Here is a 21,843-nt window from a genome sequence, read left to right on the forward strand (position 1 = left end):
AAGTTCGTGAAGATTTTCAACCCAGAAATACCAACAACACACAGAGGAGAGATAACCAACCTTCGTTTGAGAGCTTCAGCCAACTATTCACTGCTGAAGTTGTTTTCTTAGGAAAGGAGGTTCTGTGCACCAGAAAAAAGAAGAGCTGTGATGTTTCAGGCCTAGGACGAACCACTTTTCTCCATTGACAGCCCAGAGAAGAAAAGGAGAGAACTGAAGCACGAACTGAAGTTGTCATGAACTGAAACAGGTCACGAACTGAAGTTGTCACGCTCTGATAGCATGTTTCTACTGTTGCTACAGTAGTCCGAACCAGTAAGGAGAAGGAGAAGGAGAAGGAGAAGGAGAAGAAGAAGAAGAAGATGAAAGAACTGTCGAACTGATAGCTAAACCCTATCAGTCGACCTCTTAATAGTGATTAGGCTTCTAATTAAATGTACAAGGACTAAACTGCCCCTACTTAAGTATGGGACAGAGAACCTCTAATAAGACTGCCACATAAGCTCATAACTTAACCAAGGTGAGTTGACTAATCTACCCTTATTCGGCTAACTCTAACAGTTTTGTTTCTCTCCTTTTTCATGGGGCGATTTCTCATCACCTTTTTGATGCAATCTCTTTTTTATTAATGAAAATTTCTTTTTTTTTTGTTTACTAGCAAAGAACACAGGTTCTTATTGATATGCTCAATGGCCAAGCTCAAATACGAGAGAGAATATGACTTTTCTTCTGAGAGCTCAGGGCATTGATTAATCAAATATACAATTTTTGTCCAGCATGTGTGTCAACTGTCAAGGAATGCAACTTCATAGGATTCTCTTACAAATGTGACATATGGTACTTGTTATAAAAATGCGTATGACGAGTATCATATAGGACAATCAATGGATGGGATTCCGATCTTGTCCAATCCAATAACATTTGACCCAAATGTCAATTACACACTTGGACTAGGAATGATGGCAAATAACAAATTGCTTTTATCTTTGGTTGAGATTGGATATCATCTATTTTTATTTTCTCCTTACTGCAGATGATGGTGATCATTTTGAAGTTATTTTTAATTCTGTATAATGCAGAAATGTATTTGTCTAAAGAGGGACTTCTTCTAAGTTATGATGGCATTCTTAACGGCTCTGGTTAGCTTGGAACTTTGATTGTGTAATGGGAAGACATATTTTAAATGTTTTCCTGGTCAGGGAAGTCAACTGAAAACTCTTTTACATTCAAAAACCAATTTAAAAAAAAAACACAGATTTTGTCCTTTGCCAACTTGTTTTTAGATATTTCACCAGCTAGTCATACTTTTTTTTTGGAGTTTATTTTGTTTTATCTGTTATGATTATTGTTGTAAGGCTTATTTAATTGTTACTTTATAGTTGTTGTTAGTAGGTTGTCCTCTTAAGATACTGTCAGTTAGTTATTTATCCTTTTTTCTTATTAGTTTGTTTCTAGGGTGTGCCGCCAGGGGCATACTTGTAATTTCTATTCTTTTTTATTAAGTTTATATAAATAGTGAACTAGCGGCAGCCAGAGATAATTTTCTTTTTCTCTCAATCATATCTCTCTTTCCTTCTCTTTCTCTCTCTCTCGTCTCCCACTCTCCATGAATGATTACATGGTATTCGAGCAAGTTTTTGGGTTGTAAAAGAATTTCGGTCCCTCCTGTTTTGAACTTGCTTCGCTTTTTTTTCCTTCTTTAAATTCTTGGACGTGGAAGACAAAGAAACCCTAGCAGATTACTGGCGGCACCTCTTGTGGGTTCTTCTTTGGTCGTAATATCAAGGAAACCCTAGTCGAAGAAGGGCGATGCAGATAGAGATTCCCTTTCTTCTTTGTTCGATGCTGTGAAGTCGATTTCTGGTTGGCACCTTCGTACAGGTGATGGACAGGTGTGTTCTTGTTTTTTGTTTTTTGGGCCAATGGTGTGAAGGCCTTATTCCTTGGTTCTATACATTCGTTTGGATGCTGGATTGTTAGACTATATGGGTTGTAGCCGGACTGATAGTAACGTCTGCCTTGGCTGTGTTGGACTGATTACCGGGCTGGTTTAATGACTGAACCATCACAGAGTTGATTTCAGCAGTTTCTTGTTTTCTTCCTCGTCCCAGAAGTAAATTTCTTGAGGGTTGGTGCTTGTGGCTGTTGTGTAGTTGTGTGGGATTTGGACTGTTTTCAGTAGTATTCTATGGAAAATTATGAATCAACTTCATCGGGGGTTACACCGACCCACAGCACAGCTGGTATGGGAGGTGAAAACATGATGTTTCCCATGCCAATTACCCCTTTAAATGGTCTAAACTACCTAGAGTGGGCTAAAAGTGTAAAACTCTATGTGACGGCAAGGGGAAAAATTGGTTACATAAATGGAAGGGTGAAAGAACCCAAGGGTGAGACACCTAAACATGATAGGTGGGACCAAGAAAACAATATGGTGATGTCTTGGCTCCTTGCAGCCATGGAACCTGATGTGAAGAAGAACTTTATGTGGGCAGACACCGATAGTGAGATCTGGGAACATGCCAAAACTACCTATTCTGAGCAAAGGCATTATGCCAAGGTTTACCAGTTACAAGCTGAATCTTCAACCTGTAAACAGGGGAGCCGTAGTTTGTCTTCATATTATTCAGCCCTTACCTCCATATGGAAAGAATTGGATCATTATCAGGCTATAGAGTGGAAACATGATGATGATGCTAAGGCCTACAGGAAGCTGGTCTCTCAGCAACATGTGTTTGCCTTCTTGTTGGGACTGAACCCTGCCTATGAACCTCTGAGGGTTTAGATCCTAGGAAGCAAAGAGTTGTCGTCGGTTCACGAGGTATACTCCCTTGTTCAATCAGAAGAAAGTAGGCGGAGTGTGATGATTACAGCTGAGGTGGAGCAACAAGTTGCTTTGGCTGTGATGAATAATAACTCCACGGGGAAGAAAAGTGACACTAAGAAGATTAATGAATTCCTTCAGAGAACACCTGGAGTCTTATGGTAGGGCTTTGCGACAAATGGATAGCTCAGTCACTGGTACTCCCTCTATTTCATTTGCATCTACATCAGGTAATATGGCTTCTGCATTCCATGTCACTCCCACGGGTTCCCCTTGGATTATTGACTCAGGGGCCTCCAACCACATGATCGGTAAGCCGAACTTGTTTTAGACTTATAGCCTTTTTGTCAGGAAGGGATAGAGTAAGACTTGCAGATGGCTCATTTTCCTCCATTGTAGGCCAAGAATCAATCTCTTTCCCATGGCCTTAACCTGAATTGTGTATTGCATGTCCCTCAACTTCCTATAAATTTGCTTTCAATTAGTAGTATCACAAGCTCTTTAAACTGTAGTGTAACCATTTTTCCTAGCTCATGTGTTTTTCAGGACCTAACTTCTGGGAGGACGATTGGTAGAGGGAGCCTAGTGGATGGTCTCTACATTCTTGACAACAACGCTGGTCTCTCGGTGTCACCCTCAGAGTCACATAGTCAGTCAAATAAGAGTCAATTTTTTTTTTTTGTGGCATAGTCGTTTAGGTCATGCTTCTTTTGAAATAGTAAAGTCTTTGTTTGCGGTTTTATTTAAGTCATGTTCAGTGTCAGAGTTCCAGTGTCAAACATGTCAGTTGAGCAAACAATGTAGAACAACTTTTCACTCAAGTAATAAAAGATCAAGTGTTCATTTTCATGTTGTGTATTCTGATGTATGGGGGCCTACTAATGTAATCTCTGAGGGCGGATATAAGTACTTTATCACATTGATCGATGATTACTCTCGCTATACATGGGTATTTCCTATGCGTAGTAGAGACGAAGTTCCAAAGATTGTGAAAGACTTCCAGAGGATGGTATTTACGTAGTTCCATGTTGAAATACAGATCTTCCAATCTGACAATGCAAAAGAATACTTCCATGGTGAGCTCACTGAGTTCTTTGTCTCCCACGGATCTATTCATAGGAGCTCATGTGCCAGAACACCACAACAAAATGGTGTTGCAGAAAGAAAAAACAGACACCTCCTTGAGGTAGCTCGCGGGATGATGTTACACATGAATGTTCCAAAAAGGTTTTGGGTGGATGCTATACTTGCAGCTGCTTATGTTATCAATCGCATGCCCTCCAAAGTGTTGAACTACATGGCCCCTCATCAGTTATTGTACTCTCAGTCCCCTTTATTTTCCATTCCCATGAGTCTTTGGTTGCCGTGCCTTTGTCCATGATTTGTCTCCATCTCGAGGTAAGTTAGACCCTCGGTCCATTCCTTGTATCTTTCTGGGGTATCCCTCCTCTCAAAAAGCGTATTGGTGCTTTGATCCCGTTAGTCATAAGTTTTTTGTGTCTATGGTCTGAGCCATTCTTCCCTGCTTCTCCTCAAGGGGAGAGTAGTAGTGTGGAAGAGAAGTAGGTTCAGGTCCGCCAAGTATTTCTTCCTTCTTTTTCGAACCTTGCTCCCTTTCGTGTCTTCCAACGTACACGCCGTAGAAATCAGCAATGTGATAGAGATGTGGAGAAGCCAAACATTGAGCAACCGACACCGTTAGACTCCCAGGAGGTAAGTCCAATCCCTGTTGCACCTACTGGTACCCCTACTCCTACTGTGGATGACCTTGACATTCCTATTGCTCAACAAAAGGGAGTCAGGTCATGCACTACCAAACACCCCATTACCCATTTTGTCTCCTATGATCACATTTCCCCCTCATACCGAGCCTTCCTATCTGCAGTTGATTGCATCCCTGTTCCCAGAAACGTTGTAGAAGCCTTAAAATGCCCCGAATGGACAGATGCCATGAAGGAGGAGATTAATGCTCTTCACAAAAATCAAACTTGGGAATTGGTGGATCTTCCGGAGGGGAAAGACCCCGTGGGGTGTAAATGGGTGTTTACGATTAAACACAAGGCAGACGGAACAGTTGAAAGGTACAAAGCAAGATTAGTAGCCAAAGGGTACACACAAGTGTATGGGGTTGACTATGATGAGACTTTTGCTCCAATAGCTAAGATGAACTCAATTAGGGTTCTCCTGTCATTAGTTGCTAATCTTGACTGGGAATTGCATCAACTGGACATAAAGAATGCTTTTCTGAATGGTGACTTAGAGGAGGAAGTATACATGGTTCAACCCCTTGGATTCCGTGCCAAGGGAAGTGAAAATAAGGTGTGCAAGCTGCAAAAGTCTCTTTATGGCTTAAAACAATCTCCTTGAGCTTGGTTTAGTAAATTTCACATGGCAATTCAGCAGATGGGCTTCAAACAATGTCAGTCTGATCATACACTCTTTGTGAAGAGATGTTAGGAACAGGTTGCTGTATTGATAGTGTATGTGGATGATATCATCATTATAAGAAGTTGGAGTTCAGAAATACAAAAATTGAAACAATTCCTTGCATCTAAATTTGAAGTGAAAGATCTAGGTCCCCTGAAATATTTCCTTGGGATTGAAGTTGCTCGCTCAGAAAAGGGTATCTTTATCTCTCAAAGGAAATACACCCTTGATCTATTACAGGACACAGGCAAATTAGGTGCAAGGCCAGCAGATACTCCCATGGATGTTGACCACAAGTTGGGTGACTGTGATGGTGAACCTCTGAAAGATGTGAAACAGTTCCAAAGGTTAGTGGGAAAGCTGATTTATTTGTCCATGACCCGTCCAGACATTGCCTATTCAGTTGGGGTTCTAAGCCAATTCATGCACTCTCCTAAGAAACCACACATGGAGGCAGCAGAGAGAGTTCTTAGATACTTGAAAAAATATCCCGGAACAGGTCTACTATTCAGTAAACATAATCACCTAAAGGTGGAAGTCTTTACAGATGTTGATTGGGCAGGTGCTGTGGATGACAGAAAATCCACGAGTGGGTATTGCACATTTGTGGGAGGAAACCTAGTGGCTTGGAAAAGCAAAAAACAAAGTGTGGTAGCAAGGTCAAGTGCTGAAGCTGAATATAGAGCTATGGCACATGGGGTGGCTGAAGTCTTTTGGCTAAAGAATCTTCTAGGGGAGCTTGGAGTTGTTGTTCATAATCCTATGTCTCTTTACTGTGACAACAAGGCAGCAATAAACATCGCCAGCAACCCTGTTTTACATGAGAGGACCAAGCACATTGAGGTGGACAAACACTTAATAAGGGAAAAATTGGAAAAAAGAGAAATTTGCATCCCTTATGTCAACTCCAAGGAACAACTTGTTGATGTCCTCACAAAAGGGCTTCCATTCGCGTCACAATGAGTTATGTGACAAGCTGGGCATGATAGACATATTCAGCCCAACTTGAGGGGGAGTGTTGTAAGGCTTATTTAATTGGTACTTTATAGTTGCTGTTGGTAGGTTGTCCTCTTAAGATACTGTCACTTAGTTATTTTTCCTTTTTTCTTATTAGTTTGTTTCTAGGGTGTGCCGCCAGGGGCATACTTGTAATTTCTATTCTTTTTTATTAAGTTAATATAAATAGTGAACTGGCGGCAGCCAGAGATAGTTTTCTTTTTCTCTCAATTGTATCTCTCTTTCCTTCTCTTTCTCTGTCTCTCGTCTCCCACTCTCCATGAATGATTACAATTATGAATGTTACAGTGGTCACTTCTTTGTATAGTTAACTGAGTTTGTTAAACTTTTCTGGATAACTTAAGCTATTTGAACTTCTTTTTTTTTTCCTTTTTTTTTATGCAGATGATGAGGTGCTCATGATCAGAAAATCTGACCTATACAGACTTAAATGCAATGATAAAGGTATAGAAAACATTCTTCTCATATTTGTAAGTGGAATGTGAACCCGTGAGGTAGGTGTTAGGCAGTGCTGAGCAGAAGAATGTGCTTAGATGGCTGAAATTATCTGATTGAGTTGATGCTTTGAGGCCAACAAATTTTGGCTATTGCTATGGGTGCCTTATATTTCCCAAGGCAATTCTACTCTGCTGGTATATCTCCATATTAGCTTTGAGATCAGTTCAGTTTCTGAATGATCTGTTTGATTGTGGAAGGAGACTGTAAATTTGTCATAAGATGGTTGGAGAACAGAAAATATATATAATTGCAGCTGACTGGTGAGAATCACATTATGCTCTTCATTTTTTTTTATCTCATACTTCTCTTCTCATATATCTTCTCTCCACTCTCTCTTATCCCTTTCTACTTGCTGCATACAGCAACCAAGTATCATTGCAATTCTGTTTTCTTTCTCTTGGGTGATGTCTTGTCACCTTCCTCTTGTATTTTGTTTTTATTTTTAATGAAATTTATTTTTTACCATAAAAAAATACTGATCAGATGTGATGCTCTTGACATGCTGCAAGTCTAAAAGGTCTTTCCTTGATATTTTAGAGTTCTGCAATTTATCAATGGCTTGTTAATAGATGGCTCAATATTTGATTCCTTTTGTAACCATGGTTTTAAGATAATTTCTGTAAGCAACCACGACATTTCTTTGTCATGTTCTTGCTACAGCAGATTGGCCTTTTTGGTGAGCTTCCTTGATATTGTGAACTTTTTCAGTGGCTTTCAAGTTGGGGCCCGGATTTCCTGCAAGCAACTATGTGCTTCATAGGGAGATGTTCTCAACGTGTGGCTGGATGCCTGTGCTTCCAGAGTGTGTGCAACTTTTTGTTTTCAATGTACTATTGTTTTGCTTTCCACTTTCTTTATTGTGCTATTCTCTGTGTATATGTTTCTTCCTTCAGGTAGATGAAAGCTCTACAGCCTCCAATGGAGTTGGCAAGTTTTCCATACACCAAAATACGTCAAGTCTGTGTTTGGTAAGAGTGCAAATGCAGAACCGAGGTGAATTTGTACTCTGGTTCGGTTTTGAAGTTGTGTGGTAAGAATATGTGTTCGTACTAAGAATAAAAGTAAAGGGTTTTTTGGACGTTTTTGCTTTCAAAATGGGAGCAAAGTTTGTTTCCAGAAAATGGAAGAAAACTTTGCATTCTAAGTTGGTTAATGTAAAAAACCGAGGGCTGGCTCATTGGTGTGTTAGCTGGTTTGTTCCAGCGTTGATGGTTGGGGAAAAGGGGGGTCAAGGGGAAGTTATCAATGGTGCATGGCACCAAATACCAAAAAGAAAAAGTTGGTTAATGTAAAAATAGGTAGATTCCAGTCTTAAAATTTGTGTTTGTATCTATCACAACCAAACACAATACAAAATTTATCAATGCAAAACTGAACCAAGTTTGCTTTCATGCTTATTGACCAAATTTGCATTTTAAATTGATACATTGCTTTTTGCACTCTTACCAATCACAATGCAATGGATGAAAGTTTCATGGAAGATAAACCAAATGCAAGTTGTTGAAATGGTCACGTGTAGTGGTTCTAATTGCTTTGCATCTTTTCCTCTTTGTTTAAATCTTTGTCCCGAAGTATTTTGGTTCTGGAAGAGTATATGGGATCTCCTGAAAACAAAAACTCTGCAAATTGTAAAAGCACGGGCATTATGGGAGATGTCCCAATTTACGACTGGATGCTGTACTCTCAAAACTTTTTGTTTTCAGAAGATCTGGTCTCCTGAAAGAGATACTTCTATTTTTCCATGGTCCATTTGATGGGGAACACCAGACAAGTAAGTTATAGTTAATATGAAACGGTTATGGTGAGAGTTGATCTTTTGTTTATTCAAGTAGCTTATTCTTTTGCTCTTTCTGGATGACCCATCTTTATTATTTTATTTTGCTTGTATGTTTGTTTCTTTTGGAATTTAGGTATCATGAAACAACATTCTCATATACAAAATCATCAATTGAGCTTCTTTTTTTATTGGAAACGGCAACTTTATTACTACAAAATTAAGATACAATTGTCAACCCCTAAAATAGTGTTGAGCCCAAGTAATCTGAATTACACTTAAGAATGATTTTTTTTTTCAATTTTTGTTTCTTGAACAAGGAGCATAATTTTTCCAAATTGGGTTGCGCTCTGCTCCTTGAAGTCAATGGATGGTATGGGATTTATACACTAATAAGGACTTTTGGTCAACTAATATGGGATCCAAATCGTCGTGGGGGTGGCATAGTTTATTGTGGGGGCGGGATTGGTTAAAGGCTGGGTGTTCATGGCGAATTGGGGAACTGCCGAATGGGGATGGCCAATCACAATCAGTGTATTTGGATTGAGCCTTGGATTCCAATGCATCCTAGGGGGATAGCTAAATGTCCAATCAGTTTGACCAGAAGGTGACTATACTTGGGTAGCAGACTTGTTCATAAGCAATGTGGTTCATGGAAGATCTGGATTCTGGAATTTATCTCGAGAGTGGAAGCTAAAGCTATACTAGCCATTCTTATTCCTTGGTGGGAGACAAGTGACACTCTTATACAAGTTAGGCAGTCAAGATTTGAGCCCAATTATAGGATGTTACGAGCCTTTGAGTTTAATGGGCCCAACTTGTTAGCCCATCCAATCTTTGAAGATCCAATAATGCAATTCAGACTTAACCACTACAATGATTATTGGTTATTTATACTTTTTGATGGTTAACAATAGGGATAATTTCACTTTAGTATTCTGAACTTTGGGGGTAGTGTCAAATTAGTACCCAAACTTTTAAACATGTCACTGCAGTACCTAAATTTTTAAAAAGTATCAAGTTGGTCCTTGCTGTTAACCGACCACCAGTTATCTGTTGAAAATGTCAAAACTACCCTTAAAAAGAAGACATTGTTCATTGTCTTCTACCTTGAGACTGAATATTATATATATAGTCCTAAAAGAAATACATTGAATATTTTTTTTATAGTCATCTCCATTCGAAATCTTCTTGAGTAGGTTTTGACTCTCTTTAGCAGTGCTCTGCACTACAGTTTGAGTAATCCCTCTTCCCTTCCCTGTGAAAAGAAAAGGTTCATATCAATTGGCATTAGAGTAGGTAGATCCATGGATGTGCAGAAGGGAAGTGTTGAAGATTGTCTACCTCCATTGAAGCTTCACTTCTTCACCAAAGACTTACCTCCAAAAGACAGCAAACTTGGGCCTACATGAAGACGTAATTGTCACATCTTCCCTTGGTGCCAACACCATTGAATTTGAAGCTCTAGGATGGGTGGCCATTGAAATAGCTTAAGCTTTTGTTGGGACATTAAAGAGAGAACCTGTCGCTACTACTATAAACGCAACCTTGGTTCTTGCTAAGGTTCTATCAAAACTTGTAGAGAAGCTTCATAGAGTGGTTATGCAATTGGTATGGCTGGGTTGATGTGGGGTTTTTGTGCTAGTACCAGCATTGTAGGGCTGGGTTGTTTCACTTGGAACCATCACAGAGCTCTTATTCTATATTCTACCAATGCAGGGTCTAGGGAGGGGAGGGATAGATGTATGCAGCTCAATGCAGGTTCTAAGTTGAATAAAATCTCTTTTTTCTTTTTCTTAAAAAAAAATGCAAGAAATGAAGAATACAAGAGTGAAATCATCTAGAAGGTAATTTGGGTATTTAAAGTTCATCACATTATTTTTAAAGGGTTCCGTCCATGCTAATATGGAATGGTTCAAGAACCATACCAATATTTTTTCTTTGAGAATGGCGTTTTTTTTTTTTTTTAAACCATACAATACAAAAGAGGTTGTTCTATTCATGATAGATGAGCGTTGATTGTATGATTCATGTGTACTTGTTTACAGGTAATTTCATTATCTACTTTTGATCATATGGTCATCATCAAATAAAGACATTGTAATTGGACATATATTGGTGTGAGACACACCATATAATTGCATGTCATGCTTACATCAGCTAATCATATTTCCTAGTTGAGAAAGTTATACAAGGTTGCCAATAAAAATTGTTAACTTGTTATCTAGCCACATGTGAGGAGTAGGCTTATTTTTGAAATAATAAAAACTGACCAAACCTATTAAACCAACGCCCAACTCGACCCAATTTGGTCAGTTTCTCAAATGAGTTGGTTGGTTTCGGTATCATTGAATATTTGAATATAAAACTGATTTTTGGTTTAGTTGCGGGTTATGGTTTTGTAAGCTAAGTTTAAACCAAACCAAATCGATTAGATATATACCTAATCTGACCAGCTTGAATTAATCCTATTTTGCCCATTTGTAAATAGAATAAATTTGAACAACTTGACCATAGATATATATTAATATTTTATATTTTTAATATAACTTTTTTAATATGGGAAAAGTGGGAAGTTTTCCATATTTCTTAGTTTAAAATATTTTATATTATAAAATTATTTTTTAATAATGTCACTATAATTTTTTTTAATTTAAATTTAATTATTAAGTTTAAATCTTTTGAACTGACTGACCAAATCAAAAATCAATCCAAACCGATACAACTCGACTTGGCCAAGTTTTCACTAATGGTCAATTGTTTTGGGTGACCAACTCCCCAACTTAACCAGGTGGATTTGGTTGGCCAAACAACCTGCAAACGAGCCGAACAAACCCATGAACACTCCTAATTTCAACTAAATTAATACTCTAATCTCTAATAAATAACAAAAGTTTGGTCTCCAATAATTATTGAAAATTTATAGAAAAAATATACACAATTATTGAAAAAATATTGATAATGAAAATACAATAAATACCAAAAATATAATAAATTAATCAATAAATAGTTTAATCTCTAATAAATATTAATAAATAAATTATAACAAAAATACAATAAATAAAATAAGCAAAATAAACTAAATTTAAAAAGTTAAATAACAATAGTTTAATCTCCAATACTTATTGAAAATTTTCTATTAAATAACAAAACAAAAATATTTTTTTAGATAATTATTGAAAATATATTTATCACAAAAACAATAAATAATTACTGAAAATACAACAAATTTTAATTTTAGTAAACATAAATATATAATAAATATAGATTAATATTATAAAATTATTTAAAATATTTATTTAATTAAATATTTAAATAATATGTAAAATATTTAAAAGTTTTCGTTATTGAAATTTTATTTATTTTAAAGTTATTACATAATATTAAATATTTTGTTATATAATTATTTATCTATTTATAATATTTTTTATTTAAGATGTTTAGTTATTGAAATATTTAAATAATATTTTAGTTTTTTGAATTTTAAATTGTTATTGTTTGAATAAGATTTAAATTGAATAATCTGGAAAATCTTAATTTATATTCTTAATACATTATTTCGTAACGAATTTTGTAAAAATATAAAACTATTAATAATATGAATATTATTAAATCTATTATAATTATTTTTGTGTTTCTAATAAATATCTTAGAGTTATTATATAATTTTGTTAAAATTTTTTAATTTATTTAATTCAAATTTTCTTTAGATAGATATAGATAAAAAGTAGGGGAGAGGATAAATAGGAATTAGAGATCATTAAGGAGATAAATAGGAATTAGAGATAACTTATTTAGGAGAAAGTGAGAGATAGTAGGGGAGGTAGTTTAGGAGAAATTTTAGGAGAGGATATTATTTAGGTTAGTTTAGGTTATTGAGAACGTGAGAGAGAGAGAGAGAGAGAGAGAGAGAGAGAGAGAGATCATGGAATTGGACTCAAAACTTATTGTTCTATGGAGCTACACAACTTGGGGGTAGGGATGACAATTTTCTCCATCCCCACCAAGTACCCGACCTCTCCGATCAGACAGGGATGGGATGGAGATTGCCTTAGTGGGGGACAGGGTGAGGATGGGATTAATAGGAATACATGATTGGGGACGGGAAGTGAAGTCCACACCCCACCCCCAACCCCGATTATATATATTAAATATATAGTATTATTTATGTTATTTATAATATTATTTATATTATATATTTATCAAAATATATGTAAAATATTATTTGCATTTTAATTTTTCCTTTATTTTAAATAAATATCTTTCTAAAAACAAGCTTTTAATTAAAAAATTTAGGGATTCAAGCCCCCAATGGGGAAGCCCTCTCTATCGAGGACTGCGGATGCAAGCTAAAATTTTTTATAGGGATTAATTTAAAACTCGAGGTCAGGATGGGGAGTATGACCCTTGCCCCAAACCCACCCATTGCCATTCCTACCCTAGGGGTCATCCACTAAACTCATAACTCCCTCCAAACCCAAAATATAGTTCCATTAATTATGGTAATTATAAATGTAGTATAGAATACTTATGGAAATTATTAAAAGTTTCCAATTATTTATTTGAAAAATTGAAAGTTTTATAATTTAACTTTCACTAAATTAACAAAATCACTAATTATTGCTCAAAAATTATAGTAAATATCAAAATTACTGAAAGTATAAAAAATAAATTTATCAAATTAATTTTCCACTAAAAAATTATTGAAATTTTGTAATTATTATTTGATAATATCATTAAATATTAATAAGTTGACCAAAATCACTAAAATTATAAATAAGTACTTATTGATAAAATTAGTGATAATTTTTTATTTTTAAATTTGTATTTATTAATAATTTAATTAATTATTAACTTTAGTAATTATTTATTTCAATAATTATTTTTCAAAAAAATATGAAATTGAATTACCCAAATAGTAATTCTCAACAAGTAATTAGTAATTACAAATTTTCAATTTACCAAAATTATGAAAAAATATAGTTTAGGTTTCGATATTTACTAAACAATATTCAATAGTATCAGTAATTATTGAAAATATAAAAAAAATATTTCACAAATTAATTTAACTACCCAAATTAATTTAATTAATTTTTAACCATGTTTTTGGTTTTTAGATGGTTTATAACATAGATTAAGAAGTGTTTTAGGAGGAATTTTAGATGGAAGAAATTGTTTTGGAGAAATTTTAGGAGGGGTTGAGTAGATTGGTAACATGAGAGAGAGAGAGAGAGAGAGATGGTTGCTACGTGGCAATATAGATTAAGAGGTGTTTTTTAGGAAGAATTTTAGGTGGGAGAGATAGTTTAGGGGAAATTTTAGGAGGAGGTTGGCTAAATGATTGGGAACATGAGAGAGAGATTTTGAGTAGGACTCTAGTGTAGAAGAGAGGGCTGCCATGTGACTACATGAAAGGGCTAGGAACAGATAAGAGAGAAAGGAGAGAGGCTTAAGCAGAGAAGAGAGAAGGGAGAATGGGAGAAGGAGAGGACTGCTTGCTTACATGGGACCTAATCGCTTTATAATATATATAAAACTTTATTCTAGGTGGAGGGGGCCACCTAAAAATTTTGTTATGTGTCATAGGAAAAGGCAAATACAGGGGAGGACATAGCCCGCCTTGCCCCAGATAAGAGAGAAAGGAGAGAGGCTTAAGCAGAGAAGAGAGAAGGAGAGGACTGCTTGCTTACATGGGACCTAATCGCTTTATAATATATATAAAACTTTATTCTAGGTGGAGGGGGCCACCTAAAAATTTTGTTATGTGTCATAGGAAAAGGCAAATACAGAGGAGGACATAGCCCGCCTTGCCCCAAGCCTCATAACTAATGAACCCTCTGAGACACTCTCCACCCCATCCCAAGTTGAAGAAAACCAATAAAGCACATTACACAAGTTTGGGGATAGGTAAACCTAAGTAGTCATCCTACATCAGATGCTTTGTTTAACTTGGAAGTTGGGGGAAAAGTATAAAAACAACATTAGAGCCTAAATCAATACCTTGATTACTAGGGAGTCTGCCAATCTTTTAACTTCCCTATATGCATGGGTAATGGACATATTCATCTATGCCATCATTAAAAAGACCTCTTACAATTAATTTGATAGTGGATAGTCCAAGGAATAGCATTGTGTTTGTTTATCATGTCCGCTAAAATTCTATTATCACATTCAACTAACAAAGGAGTCCAATTAGATTCAAGGCAAATATTTAAGTCATCACAGTCAGCTTCCATACAAATACAAACATTGTAATAAGAAACAAAGTCAACAAGAAATTTATCCTCTAGGTTTCCTTTGGAATCACCGTCTATATTCAATTTAACCATACCATAGGGGGGAGGGGAAGGAGCTCACCAATTAATCCACTTGGAGATTTGCTTGTAGAAGTCATAATTGGGATTTGAAGATCAACAGTTCATCTTGTATTAGGGTCTAAAGACTGAGGGTGAGGAGCCAAATTATTTAATTTGAATATCTAACTTTTAATAAAAATAATAACCTAGATAATTGCCAAATACCGTCCTTCATAGCAATGATGACTTATTTCAATCCATAACTTTATTCCTCACATGCTCACATGCTAGGATATATGAAGGGGATCTCAAAAACAACAAAAGTACTCCTAATATTTCAAACCCAACACTCCTATGGACAACAAGTAATTAAAAGATTGTATTTATCTTTATTAACTATTGTAAAGTACTAACACTTTGATATATTCTTGTGTTTGGTTCTTTTGGAAAGTAGTAATTTATTTAAACCATTTAGAAGAGGATTGTGTGACGACTTGCAACATTTGGCACTAGGCAATTCATCTTCAAATCAATAATAATTTTATATTTTACAAAATTAATAATGAAATTGTGTAATAACAATATAAATTATAATTTTATGGATTATTCAATTTAATAAATAGTTTAATTTAAAATTTTTAAAATATTAAAATAATAAAAAATAGATTAAATAATTAGAAGTATTGAAGCTTCCAAATAACAAAAATATGAAATAACTTTCAAAAAATTATTTTTACTAGATATTAAAAAATAGAATAATAATTAAAAAGTATTATTGTACTAATAATAAAAACATTGTTTCACTTATATTTGAGACAACTAGGGAAATAATTGGTTATTCAATTATTAATCTTGTCGAGTTTTAAAAAACAGGTAAGAGTTTCAAATAAAGCATGTAATACCTAAATTACTAATGGGACCCGTGCGATGCATGGAATTTATTAAGCGAAAGCTAAATAATAGAAAGGGCCATTTACTAAAATATCCCTTATAGTTTCATGGATTTACTAAAATCTACCCTATAGTTAGCATTTTACTAAAACACCACTTATAATTTGCAATGGATTTAATCAATCTTTCATTAGATGACAGTGAAAATGACAGTGTTGACCATAATGTTCATTTAAATAAATTTAATTAAAAGAAAATAAAAAATACAATTTTTCCCTTAATAAGACACGAGCAACCACTCTATTGGCTATATTTGGTCAATTTTGTTTTCTGTACAAAAAAAAAGTGTTAAGGGTATTTTTGGAATAAAAAATCATGGTTCTAATGGCGAAACAAAAACTCCTTAATGAAAGATTGATTAAGTAAATAAGTTATAAAATATATGGGATGTTTTAGTAAAATGAAACTATAAGGTATGTTTAAATAAATATGTAAAACTATAAGGTGTGTAAGAATGGCAACGGGGTGGGTTCGGAGAGAGGATAATATTCCCCATCCCTGACTCGATTCTAAAATTAACCCCCATCCCCAATCCCTGATGGGGATGGGTTCCCCTGGGGACCCGAATCCCCAAAATGTTTTTAAATAATAGTATTTTTTTAAATAAATTTATTTAAAACAAATAAAAATTTTAAATTACAAATAATGTTTTAAATATGTTTTGATATATATGTAATATAATTAATATAATAGTACATTTAATATATATGTATAAAACCGGGGTCGGGGTGGGAGGGGACCCCAATCCCCATCCTTGACCCTGACCCCGATCGAGGATTCCTATTAATCCCTGTCCCCCGCCCCCGCCCCGCCAAAACAATCCCTATCCCTGTCTCCATAAGGTCGGGTCCCTGTCAGGGATGGGGAAAATTGCCACCCTAAAGGTGTGTTCCAGTAAATGACCCTAATAGAAACACATAAGAGTATACAATTGTTTTATATTTTCAACTTTTTAAATAATTAATAATTATTCATATTTTATATACTACTTTTAATAATATTTTTATAATACAAAAATAACAATAATTAATTTTAGTTAGCTTTATTCATCAAACTGATGAAACCGACCAATCCGATTAACTTGACCCGAGTTGGTCGGTTTTCTAGTATTTTAGGTTGGCTTTGGTTCAAAATTTTTCCAATTCGACCAATTTGGATTAGTTTCACTTTGGCCAGTTTTAAATCGACCAAAATCGAACGACCTAACCATGGATATATATTTAAATATATTTTTTAATATGGAAAAGTGAGAAATTTCCCATATTTCTTAGACTAAAATGTTTTATATCATAAATCTAATTTTTAAATTTATTTTTCAATAATTGCACTATAATTTTTAAGTTTAAATCTTTTTAGTTGATTAACCAAACCAAAAAATTGACCCAAATCGATACATCTTGAGTGGGTCAGTTTTCACAAAAGGTTAGTTAGTTTCATCTTATCAACTCCCTAACCTAACCAGGTCAATTTGGTTGACCAAATAGCCTACGACTGAACTGAACCAACTCATGAACACTCATAATTTCAGCTAAATTAATAGTCTCATCTCTGATAAATAACAATAGTTTAATCTCCAATAATTATTGAAAATTTATTGTGAAAATACACAGTTATTAAAAAATATATTGATAATGAAAAATACAATAATTATAGAAATTACAAAAATATAATAAGTACTAAAAATATATTAACTTATTTAATAAATAGTATAATCTCAAGTAATAGTTTATTCTCTAATAAATATTAATCAATAATTTATAACAAAAATACAATAAATTAAATTTAAAATTTTCAATAATAGTAATTCAATCTCCAATAATTATTGAAAGTTTTCTGTTAAATAACAAAACAAAATAAATTTATACATAACCATTGAAAATACATTTATCACAAAAAACAATAAATAATTACCGAAATACAATAAATATTAATTTTAGTATATATTATTACATAATACATACAGATTAAGAGTTTAAAATTATTATTAATAAATATTATTTTTTTTGAAAGTTTTTTTCTCGAATTATTACTTGGTATAAGTGAAATTAATTATTTACAATATTATGTAAACTATTAAATTATTATTAATTTCAATATTATGTCATAATTATTTTACTACTTTTTAGAATTTTTTAAAATTTATTACATACTTTCTTTATTTTAACTATTTAAAATCTAGTTATGTTAAATATTTTGTTATTTAAATAATTAAATAATATGTAAAATATTTAAATTTTAAAATATTAGTTATTTATTGTACTTAATTATCCATAAAATCATAATTTATACTATCATTACATAACTTCATTTATTAATTTTGTAATATATTAAATTATTATTAATTTCAATATTATGTTATAATTTTTTTTCTACTTTGAAGAAATTTTTTAAATTTATTACATAATTTCGTCATTTTAACTATTTAAAATATAGTTATGATAAATAATTAGTTATTTAAGTATTTAAATAATCTAGAAAATATTTAACTTTTTTGTTTTTTGTTTTGAATTTTATTTACTTAAAGCTATTATATATTATTAAATATTTGAAAAACATTTAAATTGATAATCCGAAAAAACATAATTTAAATTGTTAGTACATAAATTCGTGATATATTTTGTAAAAACATAAATTTATTTTTTGTTTTTTAATAAATATTTTAAGTTTATCATAGAATATTATGTAATTCTTAAATTTTGTAATCCAAACTTTCTTTAGATAGATATAGATAAAAAGTATGGGAGAGGATAAATAGAAATTAGAGATAATTTAGGAGATAAACTCCATACTAAATTAGAGATAATTTTGGAGATAAATAGGAATTAAAGATAATTTAGAGAGATAAATATGAATTAGAGATAATTTTGGAGAAAATGGAGGATAGTGGGGAGATAGTTTAGGAGATTATTTAGGTTATTGGGAAAGTGCATCTCATTGGTTATCTTAAAAATGGCATGGGATAAAAAAAAATAAAAAATTCAAAAAAAGGAGAAAATTTTTTGACTGCTTTGTTTTAATATATATATAGATCAGAAGAACATGTACTAAAATAAAAACTTCAAAATTGAACAAAAATATTAATAAATGATGGCTTTAATAGCCTATTTTTATATGCTTAAACTTTTTTTGAATGTATACATTTCCAAACTTTAAGAATCTTTACAAATTCCAATAGCCGAATATAAACTTTAAAAGTTTTTACCATGCACATGCCCACGTGCAACGCATGTACCCCTTACTAATCTAGATAAATACACTTATTTGGGTAGGTGTTTCTTGAGAAATACTTAAATAAATGTAACAGTCATTATTGAAGGGTTAATGTTGTTTCATCATGCTTTAACAATTTTTTGCATGGACATGAAAGTTATTTACCTAAGTCTCATGAGGGTATTATTTATCTAGGTATAGGGGTGCTAACGAGCCGAGCTTTTTACGAGCTGCTCGAGATCGGTTTGGCTCGATTTCAACAGAGCTCGAGCCCAATTCATTGGCTCGATTATTAAACGAGTTGAGCTCGAGCCTACTAGAGCTCGGCTCGTGAGGCTCGCGAGCCGGCTATATATATATTTGATATATAATATATATAATAAAATTATAAAAAATAATATATAATAAAAATATTATAACTATTAATTATTATAATTCTTAATTTTTTTAATATCAAGTAAAAGATATTTTTATATATAATTTTTTATTTTTATAAAATATTTTTTCTCAAAATCAAGCTCGAGCTGAGCTCGAGCCTAGTACTATTTGGCTCGCTCGACTCAAATCCACCCCTATCTAGGTAAATGAGTTGGGGTATTATTTTTTTTTCCATGAGATCCATTAATATAAACACGAACACAGATTCCTTTTTTTTATATGGGTCCGATCAACTTACCTACCCCTATTTATTGGAAAACAAATGCCCCCTAAGAGTAAACTTCACTTACCCCACTTATTAATTCTAAGGTAATGTTTGGCATCCATGTTGATTATTCTTTACTGATTGATTTTTGAAATTAGTGTTTTTTTTTTCCAAAAACTTGTAAATTTTGTTATCTTGTATCATTTGAGAAATGGCTTTGAGTATGTGTAGTATTAATTCTCAAAGGGCCAATTATTTTTTGTATTAGAGTTATTATTCAATGCCATATTGGATGTCATGCAATCTTAAAAAAATCAAAATCAATTAAAAATCAAGAAATCACCAAAATAAGTGATCGTTAATAAGGCTGATTTTGCATATGTTTGGCATCGATGCTGTAGATGCAACACCATTTTTTTACCATTTTCTCAGAAAACGGTGCTGCTAATGTGCAGGTTGGAAGTATCATTTTCTGAGAAAACGATGTTTTTTTTGTTTGGAGTTGTTGTTGCTAGGTAGGACGTTTCTTGGAGCAACAACTTTTTCTAATGGTACCTATGCTCTAAGAAACGTTTTCAGCACTGGTACCCATTATCCAATGCCACGCCACTACCACCTCACATCCCTGTTGGCAACAATGATCTGCAGCTCCAGGAAATGCCAAATTAGGCGTTTCTCCAAGCCATGCCTTCCCGATTTCCAAGGCATGGCTTTGAGCACATTTTTTTTATGAAAAAATGGTTCCAAATAAATGCCCGTATCTCGTGAGGGAACGGGATCTGCTCCTCACACATGGGCACCTCACAGGCACATGTGCATATGAGGTCGGTGTGAGGCGCCCTGTGTGTGTAAGGAGTAGATCCGGTCTCTTCTAGTGAGTATTTGTGAGAAACCTCAGGTAAAGTAAAGCAACAAAGCCTTTTAGTTCAGCAACTTGCTGAACTTCAGCCATTATCAAGTCTATGGCCATCGTAACGGGTCCGGATGTAGTAAGCATGCTAGGTGAGCACATTAAGTAAGCACCTAATAGCGTGCTAACATCTGGCCCAGCTAAAGCACCTTGCATCCGAACTCCAAACGTTTTGTTCTTCCATTAGTTATTATTTATTATTTTAATATTTGTGTTAAAAATAAAAAACCAAAAACCAAAAAGGAAAACCTGTCCCATTAATGCATTGGTCTCTCCATCTCCAATTTATTTATTATTTTAATATTTGTGTCAAAAATAAAAAACAAAAAACCAAAAAGGAAAACATGTCCCATTAATGCGTCGGTCTCTCCATCTCCAACCTTCTGCCATTTAGGGTTCTTCCACACCTCTGGACCTTCAATGCCATTGCAACTGGTTAGTTGGGGTAGTAGTTCTTCAAGCTCTCACCTGCAATTTCATCTCAAGAAACCCATTCATCCAATCTCTAGCCATCGTATTCCTCATTCGCGGGTTCTGAACTTCTCCCACCTCTGCACCTTCAATAATTGCAACTGGTTGGTTGGGGCAGTAGTTCTTGAAGCCCTAACCTGTGATTTCATCTCAAGAAACACATCCATCCAAGAAACCCATTCATCCGATCTCTAGCCATCTTATATTCGTATTCCTCATTTGCGGGTTCTGAACTTCTGCTATGGGCATTGCTTTTTAAGGTGCAAAAGGGCAAGAGAACTACAAGATTATCATAAATTTGTAAGTAGAAATACCTGTATTAACTTATCAGTTTGTCAGAATAGTTTATGCATATTCCTAGAAAATTGATTCATGTCTTTTTTGTCAAAATTAATTATCTATTTTTTTGTTAGAACTTTAATAATTTATGTCTTTCTCAATAAACCAAAACGACAAGACAAATACAATAGCCATTAAAATTCATCTATGCTAGTATCATAAAATAAACAATTTCTGGAAAAACTAGTACTTAAAAGCTTTTTATTTTTGGTGAATGCTCTAATTTTGGAGAATTAATATATAATAAAGCATTACATGTTACAATTTTAGAGAATATTTATTATGCTTTGACTGAATTCTCTAATTTTCCATTCTTCCTCAACGTAGAGATGTAAATCAAGTTGGGTTTGGGTCGGCTTGGCACAACACGACATGATGGCATGTGGGTTGTGCCAGGCCCAGCGCGATGGTCCGTGTCGTGCTGGGCCTGGGGTTTTAGGTTTGTAGGTCAGGCCGGCACAGCACGACCAAGTGGGCCATGCC

At 33.9% G+C, this 21,843-nt stretch overlaps 1 protein-coding gene across 7 annotated transcripts in view; it reads left to right on the forward strand.

Moving 5' to 3' along the window:
* Positions 1 to 8,044, forward strand: part of LOC104606819 (U-box domain-containing protein 44-like) — a 39,123-nt gene extending 31,079 nt beyond the window's left edge. For 6 of the 7 annotated variants that reach the window (XR_016077352.1, XR_736833.3, XR_016077351.1 and 3 more), the window contains exon 5: positions 6,653 to 8,044. The gene's annotated coding sequence lies outside the window, so the exon portion shown is untranslated. Of the gene's footprint in view, positions 1 to 1,079; positions 1,541 to 6,652 lie in introns of those variants that run through there. The other variant, XR_736834.3, reaches the window with a different exon arrangement.
* Positions 8,045 to 21,843: the final 13,799 nt, after the last annotated feature.

This window comes from Nelumbo nucifera, chromosome 6, assembly GCF_055504915.1.
Source record: "Nelumbo nucifera cultivar China Antique chromosome 6, China Antique-T2T, whole genome shotgun sequence".
In the NCBI taxonomy this organism is placed as follows: Eukaryota; Viridiplantae; Streptophyta; class Magnoliopsida; order Proteales; family Nelumbonaceae; genus Nelumbo; species Nelumbo nucifera.